General features: G+C 36.7%; 1 pseudogene; it reads left to right on the top strand.

Annotated features, from left to right (window-relative positions):
- Positions 1–10774: 10774 nt before the first annotated feature.
- LOC124508475 (tubulin alpha-1C chain-like) lies at positions 10775–11615 on the top strand (annotated as a pseudogene).
- Positions 11616–18499: the final 6884 nt, after the last annotated feature.

The raw sequence follows: 18499 nt of genomic DNA, 5'->3' as shown, positions 1-18499 counted from the left end.
TCAATTTCTCCCTTCAGATCTGTCAGTATTTACTTTATATATTAATGTGGTCTGATGTTGCATGTATATGTATTTGAAATTTTTACATCTTTCTGTGAATTGACCCTTTTATCTTTATGTACTGTCCTTTTTCTCTTTGAAAAGTTTTTGACATAAGGTCTATTTTGTCTGATACAAATATACTTACTTCTACTATCTTTTGCTTACCATTTGCATGGAATATCTTTTTCCTTAATGGTCAGACTTTGTTTGAATTTAAATTGAAAGTGAATCTGGGGCGACTGGGTGACTCAGTCAGTTAAGCATTTGACTCTTGATTTTCTCTTAAGTGGTGATCTCATGGTCGCAAGATTGAGCCCTGTGCCGGGCTCTGTGCTGAGCATGAAGCCTGCTTGGGATTCTCTCTCTCCTTCTCTCTCTGCCCCTCTCTCGTGCACATGCTCTCTCTTTCTCTCTCCCAATAAATAAACGAATAAAAATTAAAAGCAAGTCTGTTGTACACAGCATATAGTTGTATTTTGTGGTTTGTAAACTCCATTTAATTATTCTCTTTTGTATGGGGAATTTAATTCATTTACATTTAAGGTAATAAGTGGTAGGGAAAGGCTTACTATTGCCATTTTGTTAACTGTTTTCATTCTGTCTTTTAGTTCTTTGGTGTCTCTTTCCTTCTTTTAGACTCTTTGTGGGTTTTGTTTTGTTTTGTTTTGTTTTTGGTGTGTGTGTGTTGACATGTTTTGCTTCCTTTCTCTTTCTTATTTGTATCTTAAATATATTTTCTTTGTAATTATCATTGGTCTTACATAACATGTCTTTTAGTCATAACAATTTATTTTAAGCTGATAACAACTTCAGTTTAATCACACACAAAAACTATACCCTTTTAGTACCTTTTACCACACTTTATGTTATTGTTGTCATAGTTTACATCATTTTCTATTGGGTATCCATTAACAAATTTTTGTCATTTTAATTATTGTTAACATTTTTGTTTTTTTAATTTTTATACTAAATTAAAAGTGACTTACAGAGTATAAATCTCTTTCAATTCAACAGTTTGGATCATTGGGTTTTTTCTTTTTTTTTTTTTCTTTTTTTTTTCTTTTTTTTTTTTACCTTTTATTTTTTAATTTTTTTTATATATATATGAAATTTATTGACAAATTGGTTTCCATACAACACCCAGTGCTCATCTCATTGGGTTTTTTCAATCTGATGTCCATTTCCTTCCCTAGACTTGGGAAAATTTCAGCCACTATTTCTTCAAATAAACTTTCTGCCCCTTTCTCTCCCTTTTCTCCTTTGGTGATGTCCATAAATTGTATATTGGTCTCTTTGGCAGTATTCCTTTAGCTTTTCTTCAGTTTTTTTCTCCTTTCTTTTTTCTTTCTGCTTTCCTAACTGGGAAATTTCAAATGATCTTTTATTCTTTTGTTTGCTCAAGTCCGTTTTTGAACCTTTCAGTGAATTTTTCAGTTCATTTATTTTTCAGCTCCAAATTTGTTTCTTTTTTATATCTTCCATCTCTTTATTGAAATTCTCATTTTGTTCATGTGTCACTTCCTTGTACTCATGAGCATCTTTTTGACTATTATTTTGAAAATTTTTCCAGTCATTCATATCATCCTTTTGTCCAGTAATTCACATATCTTCTTTTCTTTTGGGTCTGTTTATGGAGTATTTATTGTATGTCTTTGATTAGGACCTTTCTTCTTTTCCTTTGTATTCCTTGTAACTTTGTACTGGTATCCACATACTTGGAGAAAAACAAAACAAAACAAACAAACAAACAAAAAACAGCCACCTTTCCTAGTCTTTAAGGACTCTTTAAAAGGAAAGACCTTAACCAGTCAGCCCTGGAAATACTGGGGGCCTTTCAAACCTTTTCTATGGAATTGTAGTTTCCTTAGAGGGATTTGCCTCTTTTCTTTTCTTTTCTTTTCTTTTCTTTTCTTTTCTTTTCTTTTCTTTTCTTTTCTTTTCTTTTCAACATCATAATCTCTTGCTCCCTCTGGTGTCTATCTGCTGTACCATGGGTCCTCTGAAACAACATGCTGCCGTACTTTTTTGTTCTCAAAGGTTGCCAGGCATCTAGAGTATATGGGATCCTTTAGTGAGCAAAATTGGGTTAGACACTAATTCCTCAAAGAGGCCCCCTGAAAAGCCAGAATATTGGCTGTACACTCCACTCTTCACTCTATCTCTTGAGGGGAGGCCGGTGAGCTGTATTGGCCTCTGTCTCTTATACCATTGGACCCTCTGGAGCAGCAGCATGCTCCCTGATCATTTTTTTAGGGTCTTCAGGCATCTAGAATATGTTAGGTCCTATCTGTACTCAGAGACAGGCAAGACAGAAGCCAGTCCCTTAAGTACCTTCTCTGAAAAGCCAGTACATTGGCCATATGGTCCAGTCTTCTTTTTCATTCCCCAGGGAGAAGCCAAGAATTGGGAGTTTTTTCCTGATCATGTGGCACTGCACTGGGGGGATAGAGAATGGTGGTAAGAAGATACTAAAATTCTTCCTACTAGCTTTGATTTGGCTGTTTTTTCACTTGCCTGGGGTGTAAGAGATCCTTAACTATTTCTTGGATTTCACACAAAGAAAATTGGTGCATGTATTGTTGAATCAGTGTCTCCATGGGAGCAAGGAGGGTCTGGGGCTTCCTATTCCACAATCTTACTGGTATCATGGTATCTAATCTCTTCTTGCTGAAATATTTTTAACCACTACAGAGAATTTGGGGAAATTGCAAAGAAAATGCCTCCAGAAAGGATGTGCTTCCCTATAAAAACTGTTATTAAAATAAGTATTAAAGCATGAGTTTAAACAAAAATATTTGAGGAGGCTCAAATAGGAACCCCTCCCACACTTTTATTCAACTCAAACAGGGTGATCAATGTAGATAAATTTTCAGAGATTCAACAACACGAGGGAAAGAGATGTTTGTCAGCTTCATGATCTCGCCTCATCATCTTAAAATAATGTCACATCATGTCAATAAAAGTATGAATGTAAATGTATTGTTAAAGTAGATATCTCCCCCCCCCAGCTATTTATTCCACAATGCGCTTAGAAAAGACATATGGGGGGGGCACCTAGGTGGCTTAGTCAGTTAAGCATCTGACTTCGGCTCATGATCTCTCAGTTAATGAGTTTGAGCCTCAGATTGGGCTCTCTGCTATCGGTACGTAGCCTGCTTCGGATCCTCTGTCCTCCTCTCTCTCTGCCCCCCCCCCATAAAAAAATAAACATTTGAACAACAACAAAAAAAAAAAAGAAAAGAAAAGACATTTTAGTCCAGTTGTATTACAGAAACTTGTTTATATAGGGAATCTAAAGCTCTGGGACAAGTGCACCTGGTGTGCTATGCGATCTAGTGTGTTTTACTAGAGGCATTATGTCTTAGCTGTCCTCTTGATTCTAAACCATTCTTTTATCAAGTGCTCCTGAACACCACCACATCACAATCTTTTCATACACTAGGTTCCTCATGAAATTCCTTACCAACATTAAATCTGTATTCTCGTAGTTTTCTTAGAACTCCTTATTTCTATAGCCTTGCTCTGTCTATCCAGACTTTTCCCTTAACACTTGCGGGAAAACACCTAGTGCTGTGGCTGGAACATTGCTCAGATGCAGGAAATGCTTATTAAATCTGTTTTTGTTGAATCTATATCTCAGGCTGAAAGCTCTGTTCCAATCAAGCTACTCACCATGTCTCAAAACCAGACCACACTGTCATTTCTAGATCACCTCTAATGCTTTTTCTCTGTCATCTTCTTTGTGCATCCTTTAATATCAAGCTTGAACTATACCTCCTTCGTGAAACTTCCCCTTATTACTCTCAATTACTGTCAATGAACTATACTTCCTCTGAATGGTATCATTTATTACATGTTCCATGGATTTGAGACCTCCCTCATATAAAGTAGCACATTAGATGCTAGCATTTTCATTTTAACAATCGTCTCAGCTTCTGTATTGTGAAGATAATGTCTCATGCTTCTGTATCCCTCTCATATAAATCTCTTCATAATTTAAAACTTATAAGTCAATACACATGGATGATTCATTCATTCAATAAATGTAGCATTATTTCAGGCTGGGCGATAGAGTCACAATTGTAGATGCTTCTACTATAGCATTCACCATGTGCCAGAAACTATATGAAGTACTTTAAGTTTATTAATTCACTTCACTCTCATAATAACTTTATCAAATGGGCACTATTTACTCAACCCAAATGTAAAGTTACAGACAGGGAAACTGAGGTACTGTGGTATTATGTGACTTCTCTAATTTCTACAGATAGAACCTATGTTTTGGAGCCAGGGCGTGAGCCCAAGTAATAGTTATGGGGTCTGTGCTTTAACCACTATTCTATTCAGTATCTTTAGATGCCAGAAATACTCATATTTTAAAGCTTTCTTTCCCCTCAAGGAGCTAATAGGTCTGAAAAGAAAGAGAATGATGTCAACATGTAAGTGCAATACAATATTTTAGGTTGTGGGATATCAAACTGTACAGGCATACCTTGGAGACGTTGTAGGTTTGGTTCTAATCTCCCACAATAAAGTGAATGTTGCAGTAAAGTGAGTGTAATGAGTTTTTTTGGTTTCCCAGTGCACATAAAAGTTATGTTTACACTCTCCTGTAGTCTGTGAAGTATACAATAGCATTATGTTTGAAAAAACAATATAAATACCTTAATTAGAAATACTTTCTGGCTAAAAACTGCTAACCACCATCTGAGCTTTCAGGGAATTGTGATCACTGAACACAAATCACCATAACAAATGTAATAATAATGAAAAATTTTGAATATTGTGAAAATTAACACAATGTGACACAGACACACGAAGGGAACAAATGCTGTTAGAAAAATGATGCCGGGACTCCTGGGTGGCTCAGTCGGTCGAGCATCCGACTTCGGCTCAGGTCATGATCTCACAACTTGTGAGTTCGAGCCCCGCATCGGGCTCTGTGCTGACAGCTGGGAGCCTGGAGCCTGCCTTGGATTCTGTGTCTCCTCTCTCTCTGCGCCTAACCCACTCTCATTCTGTCTCTGTCTCTCTCAAAAATAAATAAACATTAAAAAATGTTTTTAAAAAGAACAAAAAAAGAAAAATGATGCCGATAGACTTGCTTGACACAGGGTTGCCACACACCTTCAGTTTGTAAAAAATGCAAATATTTGCCGATGACAATAAAGCAAAATGCCATAAAATGATATCTGCCTATATAAAGGAGCGGGTGGAGCAATCAGTTTTACATGAACTAAGGGGACAGTGAGTTTTGTGGCTAACCTGATGGTTGAGCTGGGACTTGAAGGGGAAGTAATGCTTGAGAGTTGAATGAAGGCACATAGGGACAAAAGAAACATGATGTTTGGGACAGTTTAATGTAGTTTGGCATATAAGGCTAGTTGCCAAACAATATCTATTCTTCGTGTCTCATATATGTTAGAACACTAACTTTGTTTATAAGGGCAGTGTAGTCAGTCTGCCTTATAGCTGGATTTATCCATATGATTAAGTTTTAGCCAATAAAAAAAAAAAAACAGTTGTGTGGGACTCTGATAACACTTTAGAACCATCAATGTGTACCTTAAAACTCTTTTTTTTTTTGAATAGGAGAAAAATATACATTTTTATTCTATTTCAGCCACTGGTTTTGAGTTTTTATGTTATATAAAGTAAAATTCCAATTGATGTAGTGTTACTGGAACACAGAGCAAGAGAGGAGTCCCTGCTTAGGAAGGCAGTTTGAAAATATTTGGAGGGAAATAATAAAATGTATTGTATCCCATGTAAGGAATTTGTACTTTGTCTCATAGGCTAGTGTTTCTCAATTCTGGCTAATTTGTAATCACCTGGAGCCTTAAAAAAAAAAGTGTATGTATGTGTCTGTGTATATATACGTGTTATATATACACACGTATATATAAACCTTCAGGTCTTACCCTTAACCAGCTAATTAATCTCTAGGGCAGGGGTTTTTAAACTTGGCTTCACATTTAATCATGAAGCCCAGACCATACCCAGACCTAGAATGTCATGATCTCTGGAGGTAGGGAATTTAGGCATCATTATTTCTAAAGATCTCCCTGAGTTATTAAAATGTTCAGCCATGGGTGAGAAACACTGGCGAAAGCAACAGACTTGGGAGTGTATCAAAAGAATTCTAAGGAAGTTTAAGACATTTAGTTTGTATGTTATTGTTTTGGCTGCGGTGTGGAGAGTTGATTAAGAAAAATTTACATTTTAGAATGAAATGTGCTACTTTCCCTAAATTGTTTCAAAGGGTTTTCCGTACAGTAATAAAATTTCAGTTTTCTACCAAGGATGAGTAGGTGTATCTCCCCAGGCATGGCATGTTGTAATTTTTAAAGAGCACTAGACAAAGAATAAGTTATCCTAGTAAAGGCTCATCACTAGGTCACTTTGAGGTATGTGTTCTGCTGCAGCTATTGAAAACTCCGCTAAAACTTATTTGATCAATAATAGTATTTGTTATTTTACCTAACAAAGTTCAGAGGGAGAGTGCTTCAAGATTTAGTTCATTTATCTGATTAGCGGTGGCATTAAGTCCCTCCACCTTGTTCCTCTGATAATTTAGGTGGATGGCTTATGGGTTGTTGTAAATCCAGGTGTTACATCTAAATAGTAATATACAGACAGGAAAAGAGAATCGCATGTCTTTTGTTCTTTATTGAGAGAGGACAATTTCTGAGAAGCCCTAGAAGCCCGTTTCCTCTAACATCTCATTGGGCAGAATTACACCACGTGACCATTGTTAAACCCAATCATTTTCTTAAGGCTGGATTGTCGTGACTGCGATTTCTCAATTCTACCTGCTATCTGTGGATCATCCCGAAATTTGGCCTAAAGTAGGGCCAAATTTCAGGAAACTTTAAGAAACAATATCGATGGTAAAATATTTAGCCAGAGAAAATCTTCACTATAGGAGATTCAAAATAAAAAGACAGGGGCGCCTGGGTGGCTCAGGCAGGTGAGTGTCTGACTTGAGCTCAGGTCATGATCTCACAGTTTGTGGCTTCGAGCCCCGCACTGGGCTCTGTGCTGACGGCTCAGAGCCTGGAACCTGCTTTGGATCCTGTGTCTCCTTCTCTCTCTGCCTCTCCCCTGCTTGTTCTCTCTTTCTCTCTCTCTCTCTCAAAACTGAATAATAATTTTTTTTAAATTTTTTTTCAACGTTTATTTATTTTGGGGACAGAGAGAGACAGAGCATGAACAGGGGAGGGGCAGAGAGAGAGGGAGACACAGAATCGGAAACAGGCTCCAGGCTCTGAGCCATCAGCCCAGAGCCCGACGCGGGGCTCGAACTCCCGGACCGCGAGATCGTGACCTGGCTGAAGTCGGACGCTTAACCGACTGCGCCACCCAGGCGCCCCTAATTTTTTTTTTTTTTTAAATAAAAAGAGCCAGTCACAGTATATCTTGTGAATACCTCAAGAGCAAAGAGGAAATGGAATTTCTCTGTCTGGAATGAGTCAGATGGAGAGCTTGTGGAGACACAGAGTTGAAGTGGCAGGCAGAGCTTCCCTGTGTCATCAGCACAGGGTGACAAAAGAACACATAAATAAGGGGCGCCTGGGTGGGTCAGTGGGTTGAGCGGCTGACTTTGGTTGCGGTCATGATCTCACAGCAGGTGAGTTCGAGCCCCGCCTCTGGCTCTTTGCTGACAGCTTGGAGCCTAGAGCCTGCTTTGGATTCTGTGTCTCCCTCTCTCTCTGCCCCTAATCCACTCCCATTCTGTCTCTGTCTCTCTCAAGGATGAATAAACATTAAAAAAATTAAAAAAAAAGAACACACAAATAAGTCAAAAAAGACATACTTTGACTTTGTTATTAATTATATTATGATGCAAAGCAAGTTACTTAACCTTTCTTGGTTTCAGTTTCCTCAATATAATGATTATACTACTTTCTAGACTTGCTTGTGTGATTCTTTTAAATGAGGAAATTAGATACATAGTTTATCATTTACAATTGCAATTATTAAATAAATTTTTAAAACATGTTTTATAGATACTATAATAGTAACCACAGTAAATACTTACCTGTTTTTGGTAGATTAGATTGCCATTGTTACCTGAATAACGTGGAAATGGCATTTACTGAGAGTCGGCTATGCTCTAGGTATTCCGCTAAAACTTTACTTATTATCTCATTGCTATGAAATATATCTTTATTTTGTTATCCATCTTCATTTTAGAGATTAGGAGACTCAAGTTCATGAAATTTAATTAGTTTGCCTACTATCACACAGATAATAAATGCCTAAGCTGAGATTCCAGTACGCTACTTACAGATTACATCATATCGTTTTCATGTTTCTGGGTATATATGTGCGTGGAGGGAATAGCCTTTTATTTTAAATTACTTTTCTAGTAATATTACATGTATAAAACATCTGTACAAGGAACACTTTTTGAGTGTTAAGCATGTTGTTGAATAAAGTTACCATTTTCTTATACCCTTGCTTGTAGTAAGTCCCGGCAAACATACTATCTCTCACACTTAGGCGATTGGAAAGGGAGATTGATGGTTGTAGGGATGAATTAAAAGATAATTTTGGAGCCTGATCCCAGTTTGAGGAAGAAGAGGAGAGGTTAGGTTAATGCATTATAAAATATTGGATAAGAATACGAGTAGACAGACTGCTATCAAGCAGAGATAGGTAACACCAGGAGAGGAGGACTGGGAAGGTTACGAGACAAAATTTACCTTACTTTCTTTTGGGCCAGTCCTGGCTCTACCCTCATGAAGTTCTTGGTCCTTGTTCTGGTCAGGATGGTTGGATATGGGGAGGGGAGTATAACTCCATCAGAACAGGTATGCACAATGTAGTCTGTAGAGACTATAAGATTCTCAATGCACAGGATCATCTGCCATTTATTATGTGATTCTTCATCACCCACCAGACTACCTTCTTCATATTAGATAGACAAGAAATCCTTGTGGAAATAAGTTGTTTCTTAAAACTAATGACTCACCAATAAGCTGACTATGTATTAGAAATTGTGCAAGGAGTATGTTATGGCTATGGTGAATTAACAGAAACTACCTGCCCCATGTTCAGTTGCATTTATGATGTGCACAGTAAGTGTTAAGACTTCCATTTCTCAGCTCTGGACTTGGGCTGTTGCAAGATTACAATGATGGATCAGAAAACACAGTGCTGAACATCATCACTAGAAGGATGGGAGAATCAGAAATCTAGATAGCCAATGTAGGCTAATAAATTCCACATGTGAGGCAGTGATTTTGTTATAAGGGAGTGTTGAGATTAAAAAATATAAGTGAGAAATTCCAAAATTAAATCTAGAAATGTGGAAGCTAAATTTTTGTGATGGTCTTGAATTCAGATGCATTGAGAGGAAACAAAGTGTACCCAGAGTTATAACATTTTCCTTGTGTAATATTTGTGTGATAGCTTCCTTGGAAAATATCTTAGAGTCCTTCTCTTAAGGATACACTTTTATCAACATTAAAGCAGAGCTCTCTTATTCTGGTTAATTTTCATGGTTAGGAAATGTCTTCTTTATTTAAACATTGATTAAGTTCTCAGTTGTTATATTTATAGAACATTATATTTTGACATTTTACATTACCATTTTATTAATTGGTTTATTGTATGTAAAGAAAATTGTTAGTAAGTCATACCCTAAGTAAATGTTTCCTTTAGCCTTTTGGGCTCTAGTTTTCTCATCTTAAAATTAATGTGACTCCTACTAGTCTTTTATGATTTGCGGAAGGAAAACCTTCCTACATTTGATAACAGCAATGCACAATTGGATCATGATATCCTAAGGTGTTCTGTTGAATAATTCTTGTTGGTTAAACTAGGTTGTATTTTAACCCTAAATTATACTTATACTAGAAATCAGGTGGGTCTTAGCATGGAAATTATTTGGGAATCACCGTCCTAGATTTATGTTTACCTAAAAAGCAACCTTCTGGGAAAGACTCATTTTGACAGAGAAGAGAATCCAGATGCCAGTATTTTATTCACAGTCAATGGAAGAGTCAGTGAAAATGTTGGTAAAAGAGATATGGTCTCTCAGATTAAGCTTTGGTTCTATCTTCATAGACTCATCCCTGAGTTTTAGCCTAAGGAATAACAACAAAATAGAGAGTTAAGAATTAACCTAAACGAATCACCGCCTTCTTAAATGCAGTAAGGCAACTCTGTTTTATTTTTTTTAATTTTTTAAATTTTTTTAACTTTAGCGTTTATTTTTGTGTTTTTTTGTTTGTTTTTTGTTTTTTTCAATATATGAAATTCATTGTCAAATTGGTTTCCATACAACACCCAGTGCTCATCCCAAAAGGTGCCCTCCTCAATACCCATCACCCACCCTCCCCTCCCTCCCACCCCCCATCAACCCTCAGTTTGTTCTCAGTTTTTAAGAGTCTCTTATGCTTTGGCTCTCTCCCTCTCTAACCTCTTTTTTTTTTTTTTTTTTTTTTTAAATCTGGCCCTTTGTAGCAACGTGGATGGAACTGGAGAGTGTTATGCCAAGTGAAATAAGCCATACAGAGAAAGACAGATACCATATGTTTTCACTCTTATGTGGATCCTGAGAAACTTAACAGAAACCCATGGGGGAGGAGAAGGGGAAAAAATGGTAACTGTTTTTAGTGGAGGTTTTTCAATGTTATGAGACAGCCTTTTTGCAACTTCACAAAGCTCCTTATTGTCTGGGTGTCAGCAAACTCTTGACGGCACAAGGAGCAGCAGAATATTTATGGGCATCAACAAGACAGCCCCCCAGGTTTCCCCTGCTGTAGTTGAGCCCTATAATTCCATCCTCACTACCCACACCACTCTGGAACTCTCTGTGCCTTCATGGTAGACAATGAGGTTGTCTATGACATCTGTCATAGAAACTTTGATATTGAATGCCCAGCCTACACTAACCTTAACCACCTTATTAACCAGATTGTGTATTTAATCACTGCTTCCCTCAGATTTGATGGAACCTTGAATGTTGATTTGACAGAATTCCAGACCAACTTGGTGCCCTATCCTCACATCCACTTCCCTCTGGCCACATACGGCCCTACTTCTCTGCTGAGAAAGCCCACCACGAACAGCTTACTGTAGCAGAGATCACTAGAGCATGCTTTGAGCCAGCCAATCACATGGTGAAATGTGACCCTCACCATGGTAAATACATGGCTTGCTGCCTGTTGTACCATTGGTGACGTGGTTCCCAAAGATGTCAGTCCTGCCACTGCCACTCTCAAGACCAAGCATACCATCCAGTTTGTGGACTGGTGCCCCACTGGCTTCAGAGTTGGCATTAATTCCCTGCCTCCCACTGTGGTACCAGGTGGAGACCTGGCCAAAGTATAGTGAGGTGTATGCATGCTGAACAACACCACAGCCATTTGGTGAGGCCTGGGCTCACCTAGACCACAAGTTTGACCTGATATAGGCCAAGTGTGCCTTTGTTCACTGGTATGTGAGTGAAGGCATGGAGGAAGGAGAGTTTTTTGAGGCCCATGAGGACATGGCTGCCCTTGAGAAAGATTATGAGAACGATGGATAGTGCTGAGGGAGAGGATAAGTGTGAAGAGTATTAACTTGTCTGCTACAATTTTACTCTCCATTGTCTTGGGACTGTCTTATTTTTGTTCTGGAAGCTGTCCATCGTGGCCCTAACTTGTTAATAAAAGTAGTGTTTCTATATAAAAACAAAACAAAACAAAACAAAACAAAAAAAACAAAGAAAAAAACCAAGAAAGCAAAAAGCAAAGGGACATAAGGAGACTTTGGGAGGGAGATGTTGGCTATGTCCCTTCTCTTGATTGTGGTGATGTTATTATGGAAATCTGCATATGTCTATACCATCGGATTATACACATTAATATGTACAGTTATTTGTATATAATTTATACCTATGGTAACCTTATGAGACTAAATAAGAAATGAAAGATGAAGTCTTTATATTGGGCTCCGTAGCAAATTACTATAAACAGGCAGCCTCAAACACTATTTATTAGCTCATAGTTTTGTGGGTCAGGAGTTCAGGCATGGCATGATTGACATTTCTTCTTTAGGTCTTACAAGGTTGAAATTATGGTGTTGCTAGATGTGTTTTCATCTGGAGCTTGGGAGTTTTCTAAGCTCATATGGATATGGCAGACTTCATTTTTTTGCAGTGTGGTACTGAGATGCCCTTTCCTTGCTGGATATTAGTTGTGGGCTGTTACCAAGTCCCTAAGGCTACCCACATTCCTTGTCAGATAGCCCCCTAGGGTTCAAAGCCAGCAACAAAGAATCTCCCTTGACTCAAATCTCTCTTATGCTCAAATCTATGATTTCTAGAAGATCTTATTCTAAGAGCTCACCTGATTAAATAAAGCTCATCTAGGATAATTACCTATCTTAAGGTCAACTGTTTTGAGCCTTAACTGAATCTGTCAAAATCCCTTCACAGCAGCATCTAGATTAGTGTTGGTTTCAGTAGCTGGTAGAAAATATGTTATGCCAGGGACAGAGCATCTTTCAGTCATTTTACAAGACTCTGGAAAATACTATGCACAGGATTTACATATTTCAAGGTCTCTTTTGTTCTGGTCCCAACCTTTGTTCCTCTTCTTGCCTACCATTAGTCTATGTAAAGTAATTCCATCCAAACTTGTTGATTGTCAATTTAAGAACACTTATGTTTTTAGGGTGCCTGCGTGGCTCAGTTGGTTAAGTGTCTTACTTCATCTCGGGTCCTGATCTCATGGTTTTTGGGTTCAAGCTCTATGTCATGTTCTTCACTGACAATGTAGAGCCTGCTTGGGATTCTCTCTCTTTCTCTCTCTCACTCTTCTCTCTCTCTGCCCTTCCCTTACTTGTGCTTTCTCTCTCAAAATAAATAAACTTAAAAAAAAGAAAATGAAAAAAAGTGTCTATATAATAGTGTACATATAGACTGCATAGAGAAACTATATATATTAATGAATTCAGATTTTTTATAGAACTGAATTCTGGAATTATAGAAAGGTGTTTTGGTCTGCCAGAAAAAGCCTAATTTGTTTTATTTTTCTTGGACTTTTTTATTTTCTGTTTTTCATGAATTCCCGCTCTAACTACTGTATAATTTTTCCTTTGCCATGCCCACCTAAAATGATCATTTATCGATTTTGTTGATCGATATGTGCCACTCATTTTTAGATTTTTGGCAATGTAGGGGAGGTATTTTCTGTAACAGGAAACTATTTTTCTGAAACAAAGGATTTTGAGGTCACTCACATGCTACCTATTAAGCGATCTGGTTTACATAAATGCCGCTTAATTAGAAGATCATTTTCAATAGAAGATTAAGGGGGTTCAGGTTAGTTAAGTAAGACCTTCGAACATCTTCCTGTTTAGGGCCACCTGGGTGGCTCAGTTGGTTAAGCATCAGTCAGACTTTGGCTCAGGTCATGATCTCAAGGTCCATGAGTTTGCACCCCTTGTCAGGCTCTGTGTGGACAGCTCAGAGCCTGGAGCCTGCTTCGGATTTTGTGTCTCCCTCTCTCTCTGCCCTCCCCCACTTGTGGTCTATCTCTCTTTCTCTCAAAAATAAAATAAAATCATAAAACAATTGTAGAACTTCTTCCTGTTTTAAGATTTTCTTTGTTCTGATTTAGAAATACTTTGACTTTTTAATATTAACTAAAGCCATATACTTAAATGTTTAGCTGTTTGCATCTTAATTACTGAGCAAAACAGCAACAATTATGCATATTATTATAGGCATATAAAATTAATTTTTGTTGATTTAGTAAGTTTGTTGATTTGTTGTAGTTATCTTTGTCCTTTAGTCTGCAAATGGATTGCTGTTATAGCAGGATTCTTTGCTATGGCTCTCCACTTATAATGGAAAGTACACCATGGAGTTAGACCTAGGTTTGCATCCTGGCCCCACAAGCAATCTGGGTAGGTTATATAATGTTTTTGAGCCCCACTTCATTTGAAAAAAAGGGAGATAATAAATATGTGTCAAATGGTTACTATGAAGATTTATGAGATATTGTCAAAGCAAATGGAACAAGTAAGTAATAAATTATTTGTTTGCCTCTTTTCTATCACGATTTTGTGAAAAAATACACATTTTATATTGAGTACTTATTACCTGTGGTAATAAGGAAAACGTTATGTGTTGTCCCCCTTAAAATAATATTGAAATAGAACATACTAATAACCTCCTCTGAAGGTTGGGCTGTAAAATTAGCAAAGAAGTCTTCTTTAAATCTCCTCAAAGATTTGGAAATGAGGTAGGGAGACTGTTTGACTATCCAATCTTGTGTTTGTACGTTAATGTTGGCAGATAAGCTAATATTGGCAAGGTAGTATCCCTTCCCATAGGAGACAAGGGAGAATACACTGACTTAGAAGATTACACATTGTTGTTTATTTCCTACTCAATTTTTTAGATTTGTCATAGGGACATAACCATGCTGGGTCTGTGATTATATTTCATTGTTAGTTCATACATTTTAAATATGGGGAAAACAATCAGACTTTGCATGCTTGGTCAATGTGAGTCTCCTCCATTAAAAAAAAAAGTGTCTATATAATAGTGTATGTATAGACTAGATATAGAGACCATATACATTAAATAACTCAGATTTTTTTTATAGAACTGAATTCTGGAATTATAGATAGGTGTGATGATGGAAGGAATGAGTGAGAAGGTGATACTAAGGGGAAAACAAATTTGTTTTCGTATGCTGACATGTCACTATGTTGGAAAAATGACAACATAAATTTGGTGCTTTTTATAGAGGAAAAATAAGGTTACCTGTTTGAAGAATTTTTTAGAAATCAGCTATGTATTTTAAAACTTAAGTGTTTAAAAACTTTTTTGTAACAGATATTTTAAAGTATGATTAATCATTAATGTGCTAGCAAATAGCTAGAATTATGTACTGCTTTATCCGTGAGAGGCAGCCATCTGTGATTAGTTAGCTCTATGAGAGGCACTTTGGACAAAGGTGCAGTAAAGAGAGGTATTTGGGAAATCCAGAAAAACTGTTAAAAAGGAAATAGTATTATCATGTTGGTATGCTAACAGGGAGGGGGTTCTCTAATGAGAACAACATGGTGAACAAGAAGAATAGGACCAAGTTGAGTGAAAAACTGCCTTCAGAGATGTGACAAAGCTACAATGACTGTTTCTTACACAAATATATTTTTATAGACAAACCATGAACTATGCATTTAAAACAATTGAAATGGAAAGTTTCATTTAAGTCAACAAACATACGTATTGAATGGATACTATGTATTTTTAACTATGCTACTTTATGTTGATATATAATGAATAAAACAGGATCTCCATATTCTAGTGGTTCACAAGGGTAAAATATTTATCTGGTTTTAAAAATTGCAATATGTAATCATAAGATATAATAAAACATGATGATAGTGGCAAGGTCAGGGTGCTAGGAGATCATGAAGAAATACTGGTGTACCTAAGTTCTGGGACAGTGAAGGAAAGATTCACAAAAACATTATAACCATCACTGAAATTTGAAAATAATTTAGAGTGCACAAGAGAGGTAAAGCAAAAAGGATAGATTATTTGGAGAGTAATCTACCTGCAACATCTGTTATGCCCTCAGGAGTTGATCCTAGTCCAAATGACCTGGCTGGTAATATCTCCCTGTTTGATCTGACCACTCCATGTGAATCCATCTTGAACTTGACACCCCAGTCAAATAGTGTGACCTTCCTCAGTTAAGGCTTATCATTCTTTACACTGTGTTAATTTTTTAAACTATATTATCCCAAATTTTAGTTTTATGCCTTGGTAAAAATGTTTAATTCCTTCACAGTAGATTAATTTTAGTAGACATTATTCATTAAATCACAGAATCCCCAAAAAAGCGGAAATATATTTGAAAATAAAGCTTTCTATATGGATTCAAAAATTGCATTAAATAATTATATGGGAGAAACAAAGTATTCTACAACTGTTCTCATTATTGTTATTTTGCAGAACTCACATTGATTTACATCTTACCTGGTTTTCGTTTATTTCTAAATGACTTTGTAACCACTAAAATCGTTTAAAGAAATGGAGAGGATATTTCTACACGTATGAATTTAAGTAATGTGATGCCATCTATCAGCTCCAGGGGAACAATGGCCATGATGAGTTTGAGTTATTTAAAAATATACATGAATTCCAATTTGCCAGGAAAAGACAACACCATATACATTTGGTGTATCATCTATTACAATTTTATGTGTCATTTTCATTTTGTTTATAAAATTGAGATTATATATATTTAATACCTAAATTTCCCCTTTTCCCTCTCTGGCCTTTCCTTATATAAGTTTGTGGTTTTTCTGTGTAGCCCTGTGAGTCTATAGACATTACAGACTTAATAAGTACTTAATTTACATATGCCCATCTCCCATAGATTTTAGGGTGTGTAGATTCTTTTTACAACCTTGTTGGTGTCTCCTAGGACAACTAGTACTTCACCCTGTATTTAAGGGGGGAGGGAGGATAAAAAAAGAGTTGATATTTGAAATGTCATTACTTGAATAAGTCTAGTAAAAATACTGTTTCCTGAACAAAGAAAAACAGTGATTTTCAAGAATTTTACTTCTTTGGAAAGATAATAAGATTTTAAAAATAAAAGTCTGATGTGTAGGATATATTTTTGAGAAGTTTTCTGCCCTGTGAAACCAAAATAACAACTAGAAGAGACAGAGAAGTTAATGATAATTATTTGAGGAAGAAAAAAAAAACAAGGCTGTTATAATCAAGGTTAATATTTATCTAGGGCTCATTCTGTGCCAGACGATTTTCTAAGGACTTTATATTAACACACATTGTGCAAGTAAGCAGTATTAGGTCTCCAATGCACAGAAAAGACAACAGAGGCATAGATAATTAGCTTGTTGGTGTTGCACAGCTAGGAAGGAGCAGAAGTCCTCTGAAATCTGGCAGTCCAGCTCCAGACCCCAAGTTCTTTTTTTTTTTTTAATTTTTTTTCCAGACCCCAAGTTCTTAATCATTGTGTTTTATTACCTGTTAGGTATAATCCGATCTAATTTTGTAAAGGCACATAAATAGCATGTGCTATCTTACTTACAGTTTCCAACCTTGAACTATAAAATGTCTATATTCACAACATAAAATCAACATTACCGAGCAGTTGCTCTTGGCAGAAATAGTGTCTTTCATCCTAGAAATGGTGAAAAGAGTTATTTTATTCACCAAAGAGATCTTAGAAATCTTTCAGTATAACTCTTGACCTAAACTTTTTGATATGGAGGAGGACTTCACTATTTACATTGGTAAAACTAAAAATAATGATGAAACTCTTGCAGGTTAGTAGCATAGATGTCAGATATGATTCTGAGTGGTGGCAATTGATTAGTTCTCTGATGCACTTTTTAAGTTCCTGTTCTCTGAGACCTGGGTGCCAGGAAGCCAAATGTGGCTATTTCCATTAGAATGTGCCTCTTACCCTAGTTGAGAGTGCTACTAGGGAGAGAAAGTGTTGTGATCAGTTTTTTGGGTTATGTATCACTCACAGTGCCAGGGGTGTATTCAAGTATTATATAGATTGCTTTGAGAATGTGCTAGAATGGTTGTTTCCAAAGAGAGTGCCCTTTATCGAATCTTTAATCAGGGCATGATGCTTGGAGAACTTATAAAACTGGCTTCACATCGCACCACTAGCAATTGCTAAAGTCCTCTCTTCCCATCCAAATCTCCTTGCTCATTAGTAAAACACTATCCTATGTATGATTGTACTATATAGATACTTCCCCACCACTTATGCTGAAATTCATGTCACTCATTAGCCTTTTTCAAATGCTCAAATACAGGTTTCTGCAGCTATCTGAAAGTTCGCTTTATGCCTTACATCCCTTTGCTTTTATCACAGACCTGTGTGTTTTCATTAAATGAAAGCAATCAAAGAGGATTTTTGATTTTTTTTGAAGTGGTTCATTGCTTCTTTGCTTAATGCCGTTTTGGCTTTAGAAAGTTTTCACCGGAGTGCTGTACTTTTGGATAGTGGGGGAAACCTGTACTATCAAAGTGTGTATAAAGATAATGACTAATTAGTCTTCTACTTCCAAGTACGGTTGAGTAGCTAGCAAGAGCAAATCACTTTCACAGCGACAACTAGGGAAAACAAAAGCTGAATTAACATTTAAAACATCAGAGGTGAAGAAGATAAGATGAACGAAAATAACAGAGGAAAGAACCCTTCTTGGGTATGTTTAAGACTGTCAGACCTTTTCTATTTACAGGGTGAGAGTTAAACTTAATCTAGGGATGTTAAGGTAGATTAATTTAGGTAGATTAATCAGGCGGGGGAAGAGAAAGTATCAAAACTCGTGATAACCATATGGGCTGATATGCTGGATTGGATCTAGAGAGACCCCTCCAAGCTCATGACTGTTTTCCCTGTAGGACATTTCTAAGGGCTTAGGTGATGATGTCGAGGGCTGGAGGTTG

This window comes from Lynx rufus, unplaced genomic scaffold (assembly GCF_022079265.1).
Source record: "Lynx rufus isolate CCGP_SWC_20201006 ecotype Redwood Valley unplaced genomic scaffold, mLynRuf1.p SCAF_1, whole genome shotgun sequence".
In the NCBI taxonomy this organism is placed as follows: domain Eukaryota; kingdom Metazoa; phylum Chordata; class Mammalia; order Carnivora; family Felidae; genus Lynx; species Lynx rufus.
The sequence above is the reverse complement of the archived record's forward strand: the minus strand, read 5'-3'. Positions and strand labels throughout refer to the sequence as shown.